The sequence below is a fragment of the Oryctolagus cuniculus genome, chromosome 15, assembly GCF_051225735.1.
Source record: "Oryctolagus cuniculus isolate XC-2025 breed Fujian yellow rabbit chromosome 15, ASM5122573v1, whole genome shotgun sequence".
Lineage (NCBI taxonomy): Eukaryota > Metazoa > Chordata > Mammalia > Lagomorpha > Leporidae > Oryctolagus > Oryctolagus cuniculus.
This window is the reverse complement of record NC_142881.1, coordinates 52,507,409-52,530,493: the sequence shown is the minus strand read 5'-3', so window position 1 is coordinate 52,530,493 and position 23,085 is coordinate 52,507,409. Positions and strand designations below refer to the sequence as shown.

The window sequence follows — 23,085 nt, the reverse complement described above, 5'->3', positions numbered from 1 at the left end:
TGTCTTTCATATGCCTTTATAAAAACAGACTTTTTAACTTCTTTGAAAGGCAAGGGACAGAGCAAGAAAGGGAGAGACAGAGGGAAACCTTCCATCCCCTGGTTCATTCTCCATGTGTCCACAACAGCCAGGCCTGCGCCAGACTGCAGGCAGGAGCCCAGAACTCCAGCCGGGCTCCTACCAGGGTGGCGGGGACCCAGGCACTCATCTGCCGCCTTTCCAGGTACATTAGCAGGAAGCTGCATTGGAAAGCACTGCAGCTGGGACTCAAGCCAGCACTCCAATATGGGAAAACAGGTATCCCAAGTGTTGGCTGATTCCATTGTGGCACCACAACACCTGCCCCTGTTCTCTGTCCCCCACCTTTAACCCCTCCTCCCCCTTAAAGTATTTTTTATCCACACTTTCCGGTCGATTTTAGGTTGCGATTGGCACCTGGAGTGGGACAGTTTTTAAAGAGCACTGAGAGCAGTTTCCATTGTCATTGAAGGAGTTCCATCTCTGTGGCTGTTGACTGAAGCTAGAAAAAGAAGGGGGATTGTTGGTTGAAGAGGGGCCGAAGGCGAGTGTTCACCCTGTTCCTGAGGTTTTCATTGTCTGTTCCATCCATGGCTTTCTCAGAATGGCAGCCGAGCCACATTGGGAGTGTTGTACTTGGTGAGAACTTGTCACGCCCTCCTCATTACTGTAAGATCTCGGGATGATGCTGGTAAACATTTCATTCCTAAACCCACGCCAGGCTGCCTCTTAGGCCTCAGCCATAATGTGCAAGAGTTGTCGTATTTGGTCTCCTGCTCGTTCAGCTTTTTCTGATGCTACTCCGACTGTTAAAAAGGTGCCCATTTTTATTTTGTCACCATTATTTGATTAGGACACTGCCTTACTCTTCCACATCTGGTCAGTTCCTGGAGCTGATAAAGCATAGAATAGGTATCTATGGGGGAAAAAGTACAGTGAAGGTGGTTAATGTTACAGATGTTAGTAGATGCTCTATCATCACTGACCCTTGGATCAAGAGGTTCTAAGAGGTAGGAGTGTGGCTATGGGGTACTGTTGGCCTAATGGGCTTCAGGACACAACTTTGGGTCAACTCTCTGGAAGTTTATTTCCAGGAAAACAAACAAAAGACATTTATATGCAACCTGAGACCTGAGGGCACTGAACTCTCAGGGCTTTCAAATAAAGCAAGAAAAAGGCTAATTGGAAGAAAATTCATCATTCATGTGAATAGCAGTTGTGAGGATATTGCACTGTTTTGAAGCCTCAAAGCTCTGCGGGAGGAGTGTGATTCTGATTTGTGTGAGCATTAGGCCTACCAGGTGTGACATTGCCAATATCCACTGCAGGCTGAACGCTTGTAAGCAGAGATGGCAAGTAGCCACCAGAACAATGTTGATCCCCTCATCAGAGACGTTTTAGCATTCTTTGAATGTTTGGAATTCTGACTCCACTTCCTGAGATAGATGGGAGAGGGTGATAGCATATAAACTATTTGTGATCTGGGTGGCCCAGAAAACAGATTAATAGACAGATGAGTAGGAAAGAGTTGGAAGAGCAAAGAAGGATCATTGAGAACCACGTGGTCAGACATAGCTTGGTTTTGTGCCATATATTATTCTTGTAATTTTATTTTTTTGATAATATGAATAACACATTTGTTGTAAGTAAGCCCCTGGAATAAATACTATACATGCATTAGCTTAGTTCTCAGAACAAATTTATAAGGCTCACAGTTCTTTCCCTATGTTTATGGGTAAAGAGACTGCAACTCAGAGATGCTGAATTTCTTTAGCCAGGGGAAAGGAGTTAGAATTCAAAATTTTGATTTCAAACTTATTTGTGAAAATTGTGAAATGGATTCTTCTAACGAGTGGGGAGACAAGGGAGCATGATTGTTCTCTCATTGCCTCCACATTTGTCGCTCCCCCTCTTCGTGGAGGAACGACACTAAACCCTGCCTAGGTTTCCTATCCGAGTCACGGCACCATTATGTCGCTCCCCCTCTTCGCGGAGGAACGACACAGGACCCTGCGCTGTTCTTTCGTCTGCTCGGCCCTCCCCGGGTTTGCTGCTGGTTCTTCCCGGGTTGGCTACCGTCCCTTCCACCTCCGTGGAAGGGCGGTGCCCCCTGCCACATTCCCCACTTCCGCGGGGGAGCGGCACACCGCCGGCCGGTTCTCTCGGGGGCTGCACAGGTGTTCCTTCAGATAGATGTTCCTCGTGCATGTTGTCTCTCTCCTCCTTTATAGTCCTTTTCCACCAATCCCAACTCTGCTACCCACACGCCGAGTACGCTGCCCTCCTCCAATCAGGAGCAGGTCCTACAGTTTATTGGTTGAACTGGAGGCAGCTGTGTAGAAGCTGTTTCCTCCTCTCCCAGCGCCATATTGTGGGAGAGCAGATGCATAGAATAAGTCTTAATTCCAGTAACTTAGTCTAGTCCGAGTTGCTCCCCACAACATTGACTGTATCTATTTTATGCTGATAAAATAGAAATTCTCTAGAGTGCAGCAACAGTATATGTAAACAGGATAATCATGCTCTTGGACTGCCTGGGACAAACTGTTCAAGTCTGTTACCAGGGAGTAATCATTGTTAGTACCACTTTTATTCTCAATGGCGTTGCCATTTGGACAGAGAATTGCAGGGTCACCTTACATGTGACCACTTGGGGTTTTTTTATTTTTTAATTAATTTTTTTTTTTTTTGCCAGAGTAGATTAAGAAGGAAGCCCTTCCATTTTGAGTCAGCAGTTGTATAGCCATCCCACTCCCTATGCAAGTGTAGGGTTCACAGTTGCCTAATCTCTCTTACTCTTCCATGGAGCGCCTGTACCACCTTACTCGAGGCATCTTTAGAGACATGGTAATGTGTGCTCTCTGGGCACTGAGTATCCTTATTACAGACTGCAGCCGAGTGAATTCTAGCCTGGCATTCCCGCTCACTCCGTAGCTCCACGCCCCGGTTCTTCTTCCTTGCTTTTCTTGGCAGTCCCCTCCAGGCAGCGTCAGGGCCTTTGTGTCCACAGCCTGCTCCAGGTCCAGTCGAGGGTGCTGTTCCACTGCTTAGTCAGAAAGACTTGAATCATTGCTCTAATGCATGGTGTATTTTCACAGACGCAAGAGAAGGTGCAAGTAAAATTCCCAAAATAACAACTTTGTGTGATTGTTTATGATCTGTATCCATATCAGAAGATCTGTATCCATGTAAGATAAGCAGATATTTTTACTAATCATTACGACCAAGTAGGCCTTACAGTTGCCAAACTTTCATTTTTCCTCTGAGAAGAAGTGGATGGAGGATCAAAGTGATGTTTCTTTTTTTTAAAGTTACTTTTGTGTTTAAACATGAGATGAAATGTAATGAAATATTAATAATGTTTACTATTAATAACATTTGCTTAGTGGAGCTCTTGTTTAAAAACAAAAATGCAGGCCAGCATTATGGCATAACAGGTTAAGCCCTTGCAAAACTGACATCCTGTATGGGCACTGGTTTGAGTCCCAGCTGCCCCACTTCTGAGTCAGTTCCCTGCTGATGCACCTGGGAAAGCAGTGCAGCTGGTAGGAGTCCTTGGGCCTATGCCCCCTGCTGTGGAGACCTGAAGCAGCTCCTGGCTCCTGGCTTTTCCTGGCCGAGGCATTGCAACCATTTGGGGAGTGAACCAGCAGATGGAAGATCTTTCTCTCTCTCTCTTTCGTTCTGTAACTCTGCCTTTCAAATAAATAAAACAAATCTTTTTAAAGATGTGTGTCTATTACCTTATTTGATTATCAACACTCCAATGATGAAAGGAGGACCGTGAATTTTATCCATTTTTACAGAATGAGTATCTGAGCTAAGCCTAAGGGACCTTGTGCCAGTTGGAAGTAAAAGCAAGTCCAAAACCAGAAACTTTCCTGCACTGGTACTCTTCCACTAATCCACAGCCTTGAGTGTTGATAACTATTTCCTCAATGCATTGACCCAAACTTAACCAAGCTTACCTAATTCACGTGTTGATGTTTTCCTACAAAAATGCTAATCCCTACTAACCTACAATACTTTTTTTTTAAGAACTTACATCCATTCTACTTGGCATGAAGAGGCCTTTTGTTTGGGGTGGTTACTCCCTTTGCCTCCTTGTTTCTGCTTGACTTTCCCTCCTAGGCAACATCTTCCATAAATCTCTTACCTCCACCTCTACTTTTTCCTCTCCTCAGAGAGAGAGGCAGGTAGGAATATAGGCTGTGTGGAAGAAGGTATAAAAACACCTAAAACATGTTATTGATAAGTAATGCAATGATTATCAATTAGGTCTGTAGGATTAGAGAGATTCAGAGTCATAACTTCAAAGTTATGTGACATTCTCATCCTAAGCCCTGGGCATCACTTGGGTCTTTGCCTGTCACAAAGTACCTGGAATTGGGGGCCCCTGGGTCCTGTGATCACACTAATTTTTGGCAGTGAAATTGTAGCCAGATTTTAACCTTGAACTTACAGGCTGCTAAATGTATTTGTTATTAGTATCATCTAATAAAACAGACATTTCAACCAAAAGAACAGCCCTTTTCCCCCTGGGGATTGGATAAAAATTGATAATTATTCCTAATTTCGCCTGCAAATTGCTTTTCCCATCCCATGGAAAGCAAGTTCAGACCTGTCTTCCTACCTGAGAGAGAGAATCCCCCTGTCTGAGTTTTTCTTATGTTTATACAGAGTTCATTAAATTAGATGTGATTTCCAAGATCATGGCTCATTCTGTGGCCATGAAAACTAGACCACCCAGCTCTTTCTACTGAACTTAAAAGGGGAAGGATAATACTGATTTACACAGGGAAATTCAGCGTATTCCATATCCAGTTCATCCTTTAGACTTCAGATGTGATTTCAATGCCAGCGAAGTTTCTGGAAACCAGCTTTCCATGACATTGCCAGTAAGTCCGTGTTCTCAGGATCTGCTGCCATCTTTCCAACTTGGGTACTTCTGGGAGTGATGTCACAGTACAGTGACATCAAGTCACTTAAAAGTTAACTGTGAGGAGCAGGGAACTGTGAAGAACAGCTTATTTCGGGAATGTTTTAGATAGATTAGCCTTAAGAGACCATTTATCTTGGTTCTGTGCTGCTAAAGCAAGACACAGCACCCTGTGAAATGATGAGTTGCCTTTCAGAAGCTAACTGTGTCTCAAAGGAACACTGAGCTCAGGATCTAGGAGCGGCTCTGCACTCTGCATTTGGTTGAGCTGCTGTGTGCACTGCAGGTTTTGCTATGCTTGTTTAATTCAGTGATGGCCCAGACAGGTTTCCGAGGGATTGTAAACAGCTATGTAGAGTTGATTGCCTAGACTCACTGCAGGACAAAGCAATTGAATTAACCCTGCAGAATTGGGTAGTAGAGGAAATGAAGCAGGTGGGAAAAAGATGTAGTGGGTTGCTGCTGATGTGGGCTCTAGCTCAGAGGACGGAGGCTCACCAAGGGACTCCTAAACTGAGTGCTGGCTGCACCCTCAAAGGAAAAATGCAAGGTGCCTTGGAAGATTGAGGTATAAGATGTGAACTAGTAATAGTACCTTGTTTAGCTGCTTACCCAAACATGTTCTTCCCAGAAGGCAATTGGGTGGGACTCACCTGTTTGGTGTACGTAAAGAAAATTTGGTTCTAATTTAGCTCTGTACCTGAGTCACTGACTAAACCTGTTGACCTTGGGAATGAATGTGCTCTCTGGGCATGAAGATTGGATGCTATCAGTATTGTCCCACAGGTTTTTCCTTTATTATCCCACCAACCCTTTGTAAAAACATAAAAATCTCACAACATCCATTGTGACTGTAATCAAAACAGTATCACCATTGAGTGTGTTATTTTTGAAAGATAATTGACACTAACTTGATTGAGATCCACAATCCTTCTTTCACTTACCAAGCTGGAAGTCCTGTGGTCTTTGGGTCTTCTGTGTCAGGAGACCCATGCAGGCAAAAGCGCTTTAAAAAGAACCTTCTGATGGTTCTCTCTTACCTCTGTGGGTTACAAACAAGGAGAGTTCACTTTACTATTTACTTCGTCCTGGGTAAGACCTGACCTGGGCTTTCCCATCACATGCAGGTCAGAGCTGGGATGTGTTGGTGTATTTGTGCACACTTGCTTCTCTCCCTACCCTTCTTGCTGATTCGCCACTGTCTCCTATCTGCCTCCCTCCTCCTCTTCAGCTCTCTTACCCCCACCTCACAGTGGCTCCCAGCAGTTAATTTGTACCAGAATGCAGTCTTAACTGCTGTCTTGGATATTCTCTGATGGCTTATTTGATGTACGTGTAGTTTTTGGTTGACTTGGTTACCTGAATTGCAATGTTGGACATAAAAAACTGCCCTGAGTCTATGAATCTTCCTCTTCATGACCTTAATTGGCTGTTCACTTTTTCACAGGACAATGCTTGCTTTCTTTATCACTTGTAGTTTTGCCAGCCTGGTGGCATGGACTGTTAGAATAGGAGGGAAATTTAAAACACCCTATTCACCTGTGCTATTTTTACAAAAGAGAAAACTGAGACTCCAACTTCACTACAATTGAACCTTGTGGAGAATCAGACCTTGTGATATTGGTTCAGCAGTAGACTCTTCCTTATCCAATACCTGCAGGTCTGCATACGAGCCATGCTTCCATACTTCACAAATGTGGAACTTGGGTGACCTAATTGAAGATGCTGATTTTGCTTTGCTAAAAGCTTCTAAAGCTATAAATAAGTAATTGTGGGAAGATGCTTGATGGCCTTTTAGTTGAAATAATAATCTCTTGGATTGATAGAATTTTTTTTCTTACAAGAGCTAAGAGCACTTCTTATGTATTGGCACATTTATCTTCAACATCCCTGTGGAACTACAGGGGCAGATGCGATCATCTGGATGATTCTCCAAAACCTGGAACAGAGTTTTGGTGAATGATCCACTGTGTGTTCATCCGAGAGCCAAATCTAAAAGTATTGGGATTAAAGGGTTATAAAGTTGGTTGTCATAATGAAGTTCGCAATTATGAGACGAGCAAGAGAACAACAGGAGACTTTGTGGGTGTCACTAAGTCATGGAAAGCACTACCACAACCCGAGGTGGTAGCTAATGTTGGGGCTCAGCAGCTGTGGGAGCAATGGGACGGAATATAGACTGTGCTAAAGCAACGAGAGAGAAGCAGGTTTATGATTTTTTTTAAACTTTAGCCATATAGAAGGAGTTTTATTAGCCAAACTGAACTCAGGAAGCAAAAAAAAAAAAAAAAAAAAAAAAAAAAGTGAAGCAAATATGGTGGCCTGGAAAATTTAAAACATATCAAGGGAGAAAATTAGTTAAAAACTCATATTTATTTGCTTGTCTTTCAATCTTTTTCAAATAGTTTTGCTTCCCTAGATGATCTCTAAGGTTTGTTCTTAGTCTAACACTCTTCCTTCTTTATCTTCTTCCTTTCATTATTATCTTTGCCTCTCTCTCTTCCTTGTTGCAAGCTGAGAAACAGGGTATTATACTGTTTTAACAAATGGGAGAGCTGAGGAGCAGAGAAGATGAGGGGTTTTCCAGGTCGTGTGGTGAGTGGTAGAGTAGATGAAACAAACCTAAAGCACCTGATCCTCTGGACACTCGAACATGTTACTCTTTTTTTGTTTTAATCCATAAGGTTATTTAGACTGCAGCCCAAGACTCCAAGACCCACCCAGTCTTTTATGTAGCTTTTGCTGACTTACCTCAGCCATTCCCTTGCATGCCAGACGGGCCCACTTTCTTTTCCTAATCTCTTATGATCTGCTTGTTATTAAGTATTTTTATTTATTTATTTATTTATTTTTGACAGGCAGAGTTAGTGAGAGAGAGAGACAGTTATAGACAGACAGAAAGGTCTTCCTTCTGTTGGTTCACTCCCCTAATGGCTGCTACAGCCAGCCCTGCACCAATCCGAAGCCAGGAGCCGGGTACTTCCACCCAGTCTCCCATGCGGGTGCTGGGCCCAAGCACTTGGGCCATCCTCCACTGCCCTCCCGGGCCACAGCAGAGAGCTGGACTGGAAGAGGAGCAACCAGGACTAGTACCTGGCACCCCAACCAGGACTAGAACCTGGGGTGCCGGCACCACAGGCAGAGGATTAGCCAAGTCAGCCACAGCGCTGGCCAGTTATAAGTATTTTCACCAAGGGAATTGCCTACCTTAAGATCAAAAACTTAAATTCACAGACGAGGACTGTATTTCAGGGCTGGTTGTTTATTTGAGCAAGGGCTTTGTTCAAAATTAAAGGCATGCACTGAAGAGTGCCTTGGTGAATGAGCTTGGCTTTCAGAGGTGAAGGGAAGGCCAAAACCTTTGCTACTTATGATGCCCATACCTGATACAAGGAATCTATTGCTTCAACACATATGACTTGACAATAGGAGTGGAAAGGGAGACAAAATCACTAAATATGCAGTATTTCTTCCCAATGCTCATTTTGTACTGTTGTCAGTAGTGGCTCCTATACTCTTTCTTGACCTTTTTATTGTCCACTGAACTTAAATTTGCTTTGCCAGCACCGCCAGAGTTTCTGGTCTAAAACATGAGTCAAACTGGATCACTGACTTCCTGAAATCCGTCAGCAGCTTCCCATTGCCGAGAGGAGTAACCCATCGTTGGGTTATCATTAGTTGGATTTACAAGGACTCCATCCCTTCGCTGCTCTGATGTCTGGCTTCCCTTCTTATCACCCCCGACTCTACAGTGTTTTACTACTTTGCTTGTTTTCAATAAGCAAATATGGAAATAACGCCTTTTCCATATCTTTGTTCTCTTCTCTCTGCCTGCACTGCTTTTCAGTTATTAAACTTCAACATTGAGCTCAGGTCCTGTCTCTTTTAAGAGGTCTTCTCTGAACTGTACCTCCTTCTCATCTCTAGTTGACCAAAGGGGCCCCTCTTTGGGGGTTATTTATCCCATTGTGTGTGCTAGAATAGAGGTAACATGTGCAATACAACCTCAGTTGTTACCATGCATCATCACTGGGTTAATATCTCATTTAATCCCTATAACCACCTCATGCTTGGCACACAGAAGGCAATCAGGAAATCTGTTGTTGATTCAATGACCCTGTGAAGGAAGTACTGCTAGCTAGATTCTTTGTAACATAAAGTCAGAGCAATTCACTAACTTTTCTAAGATTCCCAACTAGGAAATGGGGAGAGCTAACTGCTGTCCCATACTACTGTGTATGAAAACTCTGCTGTGGTTTCTACCTCCTCCACCAAAAAGAAGTAGAAGATTCTTAAGAAAAGGAGTAATTTTTTTTTCTTATTCTCTGAAGCTCAGCATGTTAATATGGTAGGTGCTTAATAATGCTCAGTGAGACTGACCTTGATTTCCTCTTATGCCTCTTTTAATTTTTATTTTGGCACTAGAGCCTGTACTCACATGATGGGACAGCTGACAGATAATTCAAATGACAAGTAATTCCCCTCCTAAAATTAGCTTTCTGGATCCCCTTACTAAATCTCAGTATAAGGAGAGTGATCGTATAATTTATTACATTTTTGAGAATGGTAGAAGGTGCTATTAATGAATATGTTGAGAACAAATGAGACTAGAATTGGTCAAACCAGGATGTGTGCTCGCTCTAAGCATAGTGAACCACAGATAGGAGGGACTTAACCTAACACTTTTAACCAGGCCCTTAAACTTAGGCCATCTTCTGAGTTTCCTGCTGTGTAGAGAAGCACCAGCAGTCTATCACGCTTTCTCAAAATGTGAAACTCCTAGAAGAAATCTGGAATGTGCAAGGAAATAATACATACAAGGTGTGAAGGGCTTCAAAAAGTTCATGCAAAGTGTGCACCTACTTTTCCATGAATGCTCTGGAACTCTCTCGTACTTGCCATCATAAATGTTTATGCAGACCTGGAGGTTAACTTTATTTTTCTTAACACCAGCCTCAGAGGTAATTTTTATGAAAAGATGATGGGAGAGTTGTATGCAACAAGTGTGCTGTGGTTCTCCAGGAGACTGTAAGCCTTTGATTGGGATTCTGCCAAATTTGGTTCCATGTATAAAGTGTCTATTTCATGTCCTCATGCTGCCCTGTGGCATCCTGATTCATTCATAGGTCATGAAGTATCATGGAGATTGTAGACCAGCTTGCTCTTAGACAAGAAAGAAAATGTCCAGTAACATGAGATCATTGGTGACAGTAGTGTTTTTATTGGGATATCCTAGAACTTTGTTTATTAGCACACACGAGATGCAGTCAAGGCATTGTCTCCAGACAGGAACTCTGACCTGAGGGTATTCAGTGAAGAGTAGTAACTGCAGAACCTGCTGAGGATGTTCTGAGCCACAATTGTGGGGAGCAACTCGGACTAGACTAAGTTACTGGAATTAAGACTTATTCTATGCATCTGCTCTCCCACAATATGGCGCTGGGAAGGGAGAAACAGCTTCTACACAGCTGCCTCCAGTTCAACCAATAAACTGTAGGACCTGCTCCTGATTGGAGGAGAGCAGCGTACTCGGCATGTGGGTAGCAGAGTTGGGATTGGTGGAAGAGGACTATAAAGGAGGAGAGAGACAACGTGCACCAGGAACATCTAAGGGGAACATCCAGATAACATCTGAGCAGCCCCCGAGAGAGCTGGCTGGTGGTGTGCCGCTCCCCCGCGGAAGTGGGGAAAGTGGCAGGGGGAGCCACCCTTCCACGGAGGTGGAAGGGTCGGTAGCCAACCCGGGAAGAACCAGCAGCCAACCCGGGAAGGGCCGAGCAGACAAAAGAACAGCGCAGGGTCCTGTGTCGTTCCTCCGCGAATGGGGGAGCGACAACAATATTACTGCAGTTTGATTATTTAAAGTTCTGGGGATGAAATAATAGAGCACTCTGAAAACAGAAAGATTGAGAATCACCATTGCAGTACAGGAATTCCATACTGCCCCACGCAACCTTGCATTAAGATTTTTTTGTCAACTATGGATATATTTTTTCTTTTTTTAATTAAAAAATTCATTTGTCAATATTAAAGGAAGGTTCTATGTAGAAACTTGACCACAAACAATTTTCTTACAATCATTTTCTTTGACACTCTTCTTGTCCTATTAATTAAGATGTATATTTTGACATACACCTGGGAGAATTTCACTAGATTGATTTCATCTGCATTGATAGTCCTCTTCCAGGGTGTGTTGGAATGATTTGGAGGTGTTTGTTATCACAGTGACTAGAGGGGCACCATTGGCATTAGTGGGTAGAGGTCAGGAGTGGTAATGAGTCTTATCCTTCAATACACAGAACTGCCCTTCACCATAAAGAATTGTCCTCACAAGCCAGCAATCACACTTCAACGTGAAATGCCGTAGAGTGTATGTTCTGATTTGAATAGCATATATTTTGTTTTCTCCATATGTATAAAGGCTAAGCAAAATCTTCAAATTTTGAAGCCATGGAAAATTACTCCTGAATGAGCTTTTTATTCTGTGAATGTGATTACTTGACTGAGAACATTATTTTTTTAATTTGGCAGAGCTTGCTTTATTAGCTTGTACAATCTACCTACTGCTTATTTGCATTTTAAAAACTTTCCCTATTGCAACAGATGTACAAAAGCCATTACAGAGTAAGTTGGAAAGAAAGAAATAGGCTATATTTATGAGCCAAATTCATGGAAGGGAAGCATAAAATATATTGCTAGGCTTTGTGACCTGGAAATAGATGAAATAATATGCTGCCAGATCCAAATACTCCTAGAACTGAAATTGAAAATATTAAGATCTTATTTTAAAAGGTGTTTTCACCCCTTATATCTTAAAAGCATATATTTAGTCTTTTGGGCAGAATATTAATGTCTATTTCAACAAATGTGGGTAACAATGGAGGGTCTAGATCTCCTAGCAAATCACTTGAAGTTCAGAGTGGTCTTTGTTGCGTGAAAGCAGGATGGTTTTGTACGCAGAAGATTCTCACTAAGCATTTATTGACAGTTGTGTGAATGAATAAATGGAAGAATGAATGCGTGAATGTTCTTTGTGTCTGTTTAGTAGATAGGATTTTTTACAGCTGTAAGCTCTCTCTCTCTGTCTCTCCCTCTTCCTCTCCCTATCTGTTGCTCTGCCTTTCAAATAAATAAATAAAAACAAATCTTTTAAAAAGAAAAGAGCTGGGGTGCATGGAGAGTTTCTGACAGCCCTGATGGCCAGGGGCACTCTGTATGTACAAGTTTCCTAGCAGATGTGGGAGCAGGGCCAGGTCAGCTGACTGGGAGCCTGTGCTCATCGCTCCCTTCTGGGACTCCTGTCTCTGTGTACAAGTAGATGAGCTACTTCAAAAACTTCATGGAAAATGGAATTCAAAGATGTTTATTTTGGTGCAAAAATTGAAATCCATGCATAATTTTTCATAATAGACATTTGCCATGAATCTTTTGAAGACCCCTCATGTGCATGGATTTTGAAAAAGTTTATTTTAGTACAAACATTATCTCTTAATTCCATGTTCCATAAACATGTTCAAGTACCCTCATGACTGTTAGAGTTGGAGAGGGGTTACTGAGACCATTTTTCTTTTTTTAAAAAATATTTATTTAGTTAGTTGAAAGGCAGAGTCTGTCTGTCTATCTCTCTCTCTCTCACACACACACACACCCCTTCTATCTACTCCCTAAATGGGCATAGTGGCTGGGGCTGGGCGTGGCCAAAGCTAGGAGCCAGGAACTCCATCCAGGTCTCCCACATGGGTGGCAGGGGCTCAACCACTTGGGCTGTCATGTAACTTTCCTAGACACATTAGCAGGGCATTGGATCAGAAGTGGAGCGCTGAGACCTTGTAAAAATGCCTCTTCACAGTACAGGGGAAAAGGAGGAGTTATTTGCCCTGCCAAAGTTCACATTTCAAGCTAATGTCTATGGTGGGGTTGAAATGATGTTTGCAACACCTGGCCCCATACATTTTCTATTCAGTGATTTTTTTTTTCTTCAAAGCATGGGGAACATTCCTAAAAGTTTCCAAAACTTTAATTTTATTTAAGAACAATGGATTTCATTGTCTGGTGGAAATCTGTATTGACATATTAGCCTTTGATAATCAAATTCAGAATCTAAAACTTATATTTTTCAAATCAAAAACAGTTGAAAGAGTGATTTTTTTTCTTAGGTGGGTTATAGATATTATAAATACAACTCCATTCTGCCTTTAAAGGACTTTGAAAGTAGATTTAGAGTCTGAATTTTGGCCAGTTAAAGAAAATGGAACTTTATGAAACTCGGAGTACCTTCAAAAAGTCCATCCTGGATAGACAGGACTCAATAATTTAAGTTTTCTGAAAATTTGGGTTGACAGGTAAGCTACAGTACACCTGGTTAAATTCAAATTTCAGATAAATAACAATTACTTTGGGGGCTGGTGTTGTGGCTCCAGCTTCCCAATAATGTGCCTGGGAAGATAACAGAAGATAGCCCAAGTGCCTGTGTCCTTGACACCCATGTAGGATACCAGGATGGAGTTCCTGGCTCCCGTCTTTAGCCTAGCCCAGCCCTCACTGTTGGAGCCATGTGGGGAATGTACCAGTGGATGGAAGATCTCTTTCTCTCCCTGTCTGTCCTTTTCTCCTTCTGTTGCTCTGGCTTTCAAAAAATTAAACTCCTAAAAAATGAAAGATTTTTGGCTGGCGCCATGGCTCACTAGGCTAATCCTCTGCCTGCAGCGCTGGTACCCCAGGTTTTAGTCCCGGTTGGGGCGCCGGATTCTGTCCCGGTTGCTCCTCTTCCGGGCCAGCTCTCTGCTGTGGCCCGGGAAGGCAGTGGAGGATGGCCCAAGTGCTTGGGCCAGGAGGAAGCACCTGGCTCCTGGCTTTGGATCGGCGCAGCACGCCGGCCGTAGCGGCCATTTGGGGGTGGGGGGGTGAACCAATGGAAGGAAAACCTTTCTGTCTCTCTCTCTCACTGTCTAACTCTGCCTGTCAAAAAAAAAAAAAAAAAAAAGATTTTTTTTTCCAGTATATCTGTCCCATATAATATTTAGGACTTATTTACACTTCAAAATAGTTTATTTATCTGATATTCAGATGTAGTTGGAAATCCTGTCTTACTTTGCTGAATCTGTCAACCCAATTTCCATTTAATTTTACTTTTTTTTATTCTGTTTTTATATTTATGTCATAAACCATTTAGGTGCTAGACCTTACAAAATGAATAAAACCCATCTTTCCTCGAGGAATACAGAGCAGACCTGAACAGTTAATGTTAATACCATGATAAGTGCACTATGAAAACAAAGAGAAAGAATACACAAGCAACCTAATGGTCCAGGGAAGGCTTGTGCAGGTAATGATAGCTGGGTGCAGGTGTTACCAGATGTGGGAACATGCGCCACCTCATGTGACATCGAAGGCTGCTCCAGGCAAAAGCAGTGGAAGCAGTTGAAGGCTCAGAAGCATAATGTAGCTTAGTGAAGGTTTGCCGAGACTCTCCTGAAAGCTGGAACAGGGAAAGCTTTTAAAAGTACAGTCACAGCCATGCTTCCAGGGTGCCATTCTGGCTGTGCCCTGTTGGGTGCATTTCAGTAGGGTAGGATTGGAGATAAGGCGATTAGCTTGGAGGATGCTACAGTGGTCCACCCCAGAAGGGATGAGTCAGAACTAGGGCTGTGATAACTGAAGGAGAAGGCTTAGACCACACGTATTCCAAAGGTAAAAGCACCTGTCCTTGCTTGTTCATTACATGTAGGCCTTGTAAACAGCAGGTGGTAACTAGATATACGCTTTTACTTTAAGAAAATAGAAATGTTTATGTGGAAAAGGCACATAAAAGGTGTTTCTGGGGTGAGCATTTGGTGTCACTCTTGAGCTGCTGTGTGGAATGGCCACATGCTATATCAGAGTGCCTGGGTTTGAGTCCTGGCTTTGCTGCCAATTCTAGATTTTTGCTCATGTGCACCCTGGGAGGCAGCTGGTGACAGCTCAAGTAATTGGGTTCCTGCCATCCATATGGGAGACCTGGGTTAATTTAGCTCCCAGTTTAGGCCTAACCCAGCCCTGGCTGCTGTGTTTCAGGGATGAATTGGTGGGAAGGAGATTTCTGTTTGTTTCAGCCTTTCAATTTTTTTTTTTTTTTTAGTTTAAGACCCTTCCCATTATAACTAACAAAAATGTCAGTTTTCTTTGGCAGGTTGGCTTGACAGAGTATCTCCATGAAGGCCTGGTGACCAGGCAGGGGATCCAAGGGTGTGAGGGCATTTTAGAAAAGTCACTGGCACTCGTCTTCTTAGTGTTCCTTCCCAGAAGTTCTCTGTCGTGAGTAGAGTCTATTTTTTTCTGTTGGCCCTTATCATGACATCATCCACTTGACTGTTCTTGCTGACAGTCTAATAGTATCAAGCCGCTTTCCATCCCAAACCATGGAAGTTACTGTAGGTTTTCATCCACTCTTCCTGCAGGACGCTGGCTACTCTGTGGGTGGCACATCAACCTTTCCCTTACAACTGTTTCTGGATCCACTGTTTGATCACGGTCCCCTCCAAACAGTACATGCTCTGACATCTGTTTTGGAAATCAAAACTAATCTATGAAACACCAACCTTGTGCAGAATTCCTCTGCTCCCAGAATCCGGGCCTGTGTTATTAACCTACCTGGACAAACGGCAGCTGTCTCTGTACGTGTCTCATTCCAGGTATCAGACCTAGGATGACGTTTTCTCCAACCCCATTTTCTCTGCTGGCCTCAGTGAAGTTGTTTCTCTAAGCAGCTGACTCTTGGATTACTGCTTCCTTGTTTCTAGAGATATCTCGCATAACCCGAATGTCTATTCTCTCTCCCCCAGGACTCGCCTTGCTCCTGTATGGGCCTGTTCCCTAACCATCTTTCCTACACTCAAACTTGTTCTTGCCAGCTTGCCTTGTTCAGTCCGTGCAGTTCTTTCCTGTCTGCTGTGCACAGCACAGTGTCCTGCATCATCTCTTCCAGCCCAATCCAAAGGTCATCCCTGGCCCTCTCGTCTCAACTGTCCTTTGTAACCACCCACTGCCCCGGAGAATCATCCTTCCCGTCATAGAGAACCATCTATTGTGGGTGCCGTTTTCTCTTTTCTCTCTTCTCTCTCTCCTCTCTCTCCTCTCTCTCCTCTCTCTCCTCTCTCTCCTCTCTCTCCTCTCTCTCCTCTCTCTCCTCTCTCTCCTCTCTCTCCTCTCTCTCCTCTCTCTCCTCTCTCTCCTCTCTCTCCTCTCTCTCCTCTCTCTCCTCTCTCTCCTCTCTCTCCTCTCTCTTCTCTTTTCTTTTCTTTTCTTTTCTTTTCTTTTCTTTTCTTTTCTTTTCTTTTTTAAGATTTATTTAGTTATTAGAGAGGCAGAGAAGAGAGAGAGAGAGGTCTTCCATCTACTGGTTCACTCCCCAAATGGCCGCAACGGCCAGAGCTGAGTTAATTGGAAGCCAGGAGCTTCATCTAGGTCTCCCACATGGGTGCAGGGGCCCAAGGACTTGGCCCATCTTCTACTGCTTTCCCAGGCCATAGCAGAGAGCTGGATTGGAAGTGGAGTAGCCGGGACTCTAACCGGCGCCCATATGGGATGCCAGCACTGCAGGTAGTGGCTTTACCTGCTATGCCACAGAACCAGCCCTGCCATTTTCTCTAAAAAAAAAAAAAAAAAAAGCATTGTTACGATCAACTGTAGTATGGTATAATTTATCTTAGAGTACCAGCACTAAGTGTGTGGTTTGGTGAGTTCTGACAACTGAGACCCGTGAATCTATCAGAGAAATGACGATACAGAGCATTCCTACCCAGAAAACTTCGGTCACAATGAACACGTTCTGTGCTATCATACGGCTGCCACTGGCTACTCAGTGTTGCTGTTGAGCACTGGAAACGTGTCTGGTCGGACTGAGGAAATGAATTTTTAATTTTTTAATGCATCAAAACAGACAGCTACATTTGGCTAAAATACAGCCCAGCTCAGATGAAGAACTTTTCTGTCTCTCCCTAATATAGTGCCTCATCAAGCTCCACTCATACTGAATTTTTTCACTTGAAAATCATATTAATGATGTCCTCTTTTATGCCTTTTTAAAAAATTTTTATTTATTTGAAAGGGGGTAGGAGGAGAGGGAGGGAGAGGGAGAGAAATATCTTCCATGCACTGGTTCGTTCCCCAAAGGGCCAGAAAGAACAGGGTTGGGCCAGACTGAAGCCAGGAGCTTCATCCAGATCTCCCACGTGGGCGGCAGAGGCCCAAGTATTTGGGTCATCTTCTGCTTTTCTCAGGCCATTAGCAAGTAGAGCAGCTGAGACATGAACTGACGTCCATGTAGTTTGCCTGTGTTGTAGGCAGCAGCTTTACCAGCTATGCCAGAACGCCTATGCCTGGTACTTTTTCAGAATGATTGTGAAATAAAATTCACATACCACACGATGCATCCATTTAACATGTGTAATTCAGTGGTTTTCAGTATTTTCACACACTTGTGTGTATTTGGCTTCTTTTGCTCAACATAAGGTTTGTAATATTCATCTATGTGACCGTATGTAACAGTTCATTTGTATCCATTTTCTGTCTTAATAGGGACTGTTGACACTGCTATAATACATGGGTTATACATGACAAATTTCTTTCTCACAGTTCTAGAGGCTAGGAAGGCCACAGCCAAGCTCCTGAAGTCTGATGTCCAAGTGCAGACACAGGTTCAGTGTCTGAGAGCCCACTTGCTTTTCAGTGTGTCTTTGCGTGACAGAAAGGGGGAGGGCCTCGACTGTATAGGAACTGACCTCTTTCAGAGCTCCCCCCCAACACCATCACAGTGGGGCTCAACACTTCAACTCGTGAACCTGGGGGCACACAAGCGTTCAGGCTCTCATGGAAACATAATTGAAAATCGTGCTTACTATGAAAACGTGTTTATATTGGAATGAGCAGGATTTTGGAACCACAACTTCATTCAGAGCTCCTGTTGCCCATTGACATCTTTTCTGAAGTGCTGTTTTCTTTGCTGCTTGCGTGAAATATTAGGGGACCCCCATAATTTTTATTTATTTTTTGTGACTCTCACATAACAACCTTTGGCTGCTCTCTGTCATGAAAATACTCTCATTTAGCAAACTTTCATGTTCATTCCAGTCCCACAGGAATCAGCACAAGTCTACTTTCATTGGATCTACAAGCTGTTTGCCTCCCCCTGCTCCAGGCTGTAGCAGGCAAGGGGAGGATGGAGGCTGGGTCCCTCCTCTCTCACTGTGCATTCAACCCCTGCCCTGGCTGACTCCCTTCAGCTCTGGCCGCTCTGAGATGAGAGCAGGTGGAAGGAGAAGGGCAGGAAGCGCCACTGATGCAATGAGGTGGTTCTGTCCAGCAGTTTCAGAGCAGTTGAAAGGTGTTTTGTGTGCTGTGCGGATGATCAAGGCAGCACTGCATTGCAGTTTCTGAGAGGCCCCTTCTGGAAACATTCAGCTGCACTTGCTGTGACCCAGGCTGGCCAACCCCACCCTCAACCTCTGCAAACACTGGAGGCAAAGCCGCTGCTTCCAGAAGTCCTCTTGGGCAGGATCTGCAGCTGCTCCAGTCCCACAGGCGATCACAAGAATGCTCTGTGCACCCTGCTCTTGCTGCAGTGGGGCAGGGAATTGCCAGCAGCTGACCGTGCTACCTGTCTCGGGCTTGGTCCTTCCCTCTGCTTCCCGTCAGTGGCCACAGCCCCCTGCGCAGACGTTCCTCAGGTGTGTGTCAGCGAAGACCCACTCGGCCCCCGGAGCCCAGAGGTCCTCCAAGGAAATGCCTTCACTCTAGGTCATGGTGGCTGGGGTTATTCAGAGCATCTCCAAATGATCCCCCTCTAACTCTGAAGCGCATCATCTCGGGAGTAAGCTAAGAGGACAAAGCTGGCTCAGACACTCGTTTGACAAATGCTGCTCGCTCTGAAAGGTGGAAGTGGTCGCCACCATTGCCATCTTTTTACGCCCTCAGTCAAGAGAGAGCCTGAAGCAGTCTCATTTTAATGTCCAGTTACCTACAAAATTTTGGTAAAAAAGATTTTTGCCAGCATTGCACTGTTTACGTCTCGTCCATAGTGCACGGTGTACGGGAGTGAAGACCTATTTTGTTAAACCCCAGCCATTCTACAAGGCATGCCCCTTCATGATGGCTTCCTTCTCTGATCTCCAAAGGAGCACACAACTCCTTGTGTGATTCCCTTTCGCTGTGGTCATTTGTGGATGTGCCTTGTGTTTGTTGAATTGCTCTGAAGATCGATCTTTCTGGTTATAAGTAACCTAGAATGCCTCTGAGAAATACTCACGGATCTTGTGTGTTCCCGCTATGTTCTGCAATCTACTTCGGGTGAGGACGGGGAGAGCAGTGATTGGCTGACCACAAACAGGGTACAGATGGGGGCCATCCTCCCCAGCAGGAAGAGGGTGGATGGGCTACTGGTTTGGCTGAGAGCAGGAAGGAATCTTTTCCTCAGAATAGATCTCTTGTAGGCCTGTTTTACATAACACACATAAATGTTGCTAGATCAAAGTGCAGTTGTTTCTGGGCTGTTAGAGTGATATCAGCCACATTGTGTTTTTTAAATTGCAAAGGTTTTAAAACATGAGTCCCAAATAACAGTGCCTGTATAATATGATCAATGTTTCTTTTGTGCTTAATTTTTCATTATGAGTTACAGAATACTTGAGTATGTTTTCATTTATTTATTAAATATTTATTAAATACTCTTCATGCTTCTGAGTAGACCATTCTAACTCCTTTTTGTCTGAGGTGAAGTTGCTTTTCCTCCATACCACTGCAGGATTCATACTTAATTTGCTGAAGCTTCTAGATTTCCCAATAATTAATGTGATATTTGATATTGAATGATGATGATTTGGAATTCAGGTGATAGGTCTTGAAAAATTTAATACTGTGCTGGTGTTGTGGCATAGAGGGTAAAGCCACCGCCTATGGTGCCATCATCCCATATGGGTACCAGTTTAAGCCCTAGTTGCTCCACTTCTGATCTAGTTCCCTGTAAATCTGCCTGGGAAAGCAGTGGAGGATGGCCTAAATGCCTGTGCCCCTGTACCCATGTAGGAGACCCAGAGGAAGCTCCTGGCTTTGTACCAAATCAGCTCTGGCCATTGTGGCCATTTGGGGAGTAAACCAGCAGATGGAAGATACTGTTCTCTCACACACACTCTGTAAATTCTTCTTTTTTAAATAAATCAAGAAATCTTAAATAAAATAAAAACTTTTATATTGTATCCAGAGAGAAGAGAAATTACTATCCTGGGAACCAGAGAAGATTGTCAGTATGTATTATTATTTTTTTTTCCCCAAACACTTATTCTATAGAGCTGTAGTTGAGGTGTTAGGCATGGAAATTTTTAGATACTAACTTAAAGCAACATGATAGCCAATGCTTTCAGATTTTTTTTTTTAATTATTGATTGATTTGAAAGGCAGAGTTAGAGACAGAGAGAATCTTCCATCTGCTGGTTTACTCCTCAAATGGCCAAAATGCCCAGGACTGGGCCAAGCCAAAGCCTAACTAAGCTGGTCCCTCACATAGGTGGCAGGGTCCTAAGCACTCGGACCATCTTCCACTGCTTTCTCAGGTGCATTAGCAGGGAGCTGGATTGGAAGCTGAGCAGCTGGGATGCCAACCAGTGCTCATATTCATTTCATGAATTCTTCACTTCTGTACTCTCTATCATAACATCAGAAGAAGAAACAGATTTATTTTTATGAACTCAATATTGCCTTTAGTAAATTGGCCAAAATAAAGTCCTCATTCAAGCTCATTAAATTTTAGTGAGGAGGAGAGAAGTGCTTAGAATTGCTATGACTCCTTTGTATAAAAGTGCTTAAGATTATCAGCACAGATTAGGTGCAGGGGCCCAAACACTTGGGTCACCCTCCACTGCTTTCCCAGGCCATTAGCAGAGAGCTGGATGGGAAGTGGAGAAGCCAGGACCTGAACTGGCGCCCATAAGGGATGTTGGCATTGCAGGTGGAGGCGTAACCTAGCGCTGGCCATGTTTTCTTTTCCTCCCCTCCCCACCCTTCCCCTCCTCTCTTTCATAATATATTGCTCAGGATTCTCTAAAGAAACAAGAGGATATACATACAGGAAGAGACTTATGATAGGAATAGACTTTATGATACACCATTACGAAAATTGAGAAATACACCATTACGGAAGTTGAGAAACTTCTTCAAGCTGGAGCCCCAGGAAAGCCAGTGCAGTGATCCAGTCTGATTGGAAGGCCTGGGAATGAGGAAAGCCAAGGATGTGGGTTCCAGATGGGTGTAAGTGCTGAGAACCAAGGTGATGTGCCAGCCTCAGCAGTCGCGCAGGAAGAGGTGACTGTCTTCAGTCCTGTCCAGGCTCTCGGGGTTGTCAGAGTCCCACCGCATTGAGGAGGGCAGTCTACTTGAATGCACTGATTCCAGTGCTCATCTCATCTGGAAATACCCTCACAGACAGAAGAATGGTTAATCTGGGCACCCTATGGCTCATCAGGATGACCCACAAAATGAAATATCACATGTAGTCTGTCTACCTGGTGACAGAGAACATCTCTGTAAACACTTTCTAACTGCCAGCCAGTGTGGAGTCCCCACCTCACAGACCTCCTCCCCTGTCACTTTCTCCCTCCCCCCTCCCCCCTCCTCCCTCTCCCCCTCTCCCTCTCCGATAATAAATCTTAAATATAGCAGAAATATATCTCTGGCAGCAACATGAAAACTGTATGGAGAATAAATAGCCTTCTCTGATAGACCAACCAAAGTGAGCACACGTCGTCTTTGTTCGCTGCTTCCTCCTGCCCTCCCTCCTCACCCTTCTCCTCTCCCTCCCAACAATTTTTTAACGAGGGTCACCTATTAGGTCTCCTGAACTCCACAGTACATCTTTGTGAATGGAACACTTGTGAAATCCAGCGTTGGGCAAATAATCCCATGCAAAGGATGGCAAGTGGCAGCCATGCCTAGGGCTTTCCAGGAGGTATCGATACTCTGGAATCTACAGTGATTCCTTAGGATACCGGGGGTGTCGTACCTGAGCTGCTTCCTGAAGGCTGAAGTGGCATCCTCAAGGTGCAGAGTGGAGGTGGCAAGGGAAGTGGGGAACACTTGCCTGAGGCCAGAGTGGCTGCACCAGACGGAGAGAGAGGGGCGTGCCCAGGAAGAAGCTGTGAGCGCTAGGGTCAGACCACGTTGCCAGTGATGAGAGGGAGGTGCCAGAAGGTGGTGCCACTCCCTGAGCTAAGGACAGCGGAAGACATGCGGAGGGGATGCCATGTATTTATTTTTGGAACATTCTTGAGTTTGAGACATCCAAGGGAAGACGTCAAATCTGCAGCTGTGTTTTTGGGTCAGGAGCTCAGGGGAGGGGTCTGGACTGTGAGTCACCCAACACAAGGCGATACCCGAAGCTGTGGGTGTGGATGAGGTAGTCCAGACAGCGTGGAGAGGGGGAGGAGGCGAAGGGCCAGGCAAAGGAAATGGAAGGAGCCAAACCCCATTTGCAAAAGCTACTTTCTTTTTTTTTTTTTTTTTTTTTTATCTTTTATTTAATGAATATAAATTTCCAAAGTACGTCTCATGGGTTACAATGGCTTTCCCCCCCATACCGTCCCTCCCACCCACCACCCTCCCCTTTCCCACTCCCTCTCCCCTTCCATTCACATCAAGATTCATTTTCGATTATCTTAGTATACAGAAGATCAGTGCAAAAGCTACTTTCTGAGCCTCAGTCTCTTAAATAACTAGTCAGTGGAAAATGAATCAGCCCATTACTTTATATATTCATCTCTTATTTAATCCAGAAAGAACTCGTCCTCCTTAAAAAGAAAGGAAGGAAGGAAGAAAGGAAGAAAGAAAGGAAGAAAGAAAGGAAGAAAGAAAGGAAGAAAGAAAGGAAGAAAGAGAGAAAGAAAGAGAGAAAGAAAGAGAGAAAGAGAGAGAGAAAGAGAGAGAGAAAGAGAGAGAGAAAGAGAGAGAGAAAGAGAGAGAGAAAGAGAGAGAGAGCAAGAGAGAGAGCGAGAGAGAGCAAGAGAGAGCAAGAGAGAGAGAGAGAGAGAGAAAGAGAGAGAGAGAGAGAGAGAGAGAGAAAGAGAGAACAAATAGCATGAAGGTACACCGATCCTCTCTGCTATGCC

The 23,085-nt window shown here is 44.0% G+C and overlaps 1 protein-coding gene across 17 annotated transcripts in view; it reads left to right on the top strand.

The window, feature by feature from the left end:
• The window catches only part of ANK3 (ankyrin 3), a 712,348-nt gene that overhangs the window by 306,435 nt on the left and 382,828 nt on the right, over positions 1 to 23,085 (top strand). The gene's annotated exons all lie outside the window — the stretch shown is intronic.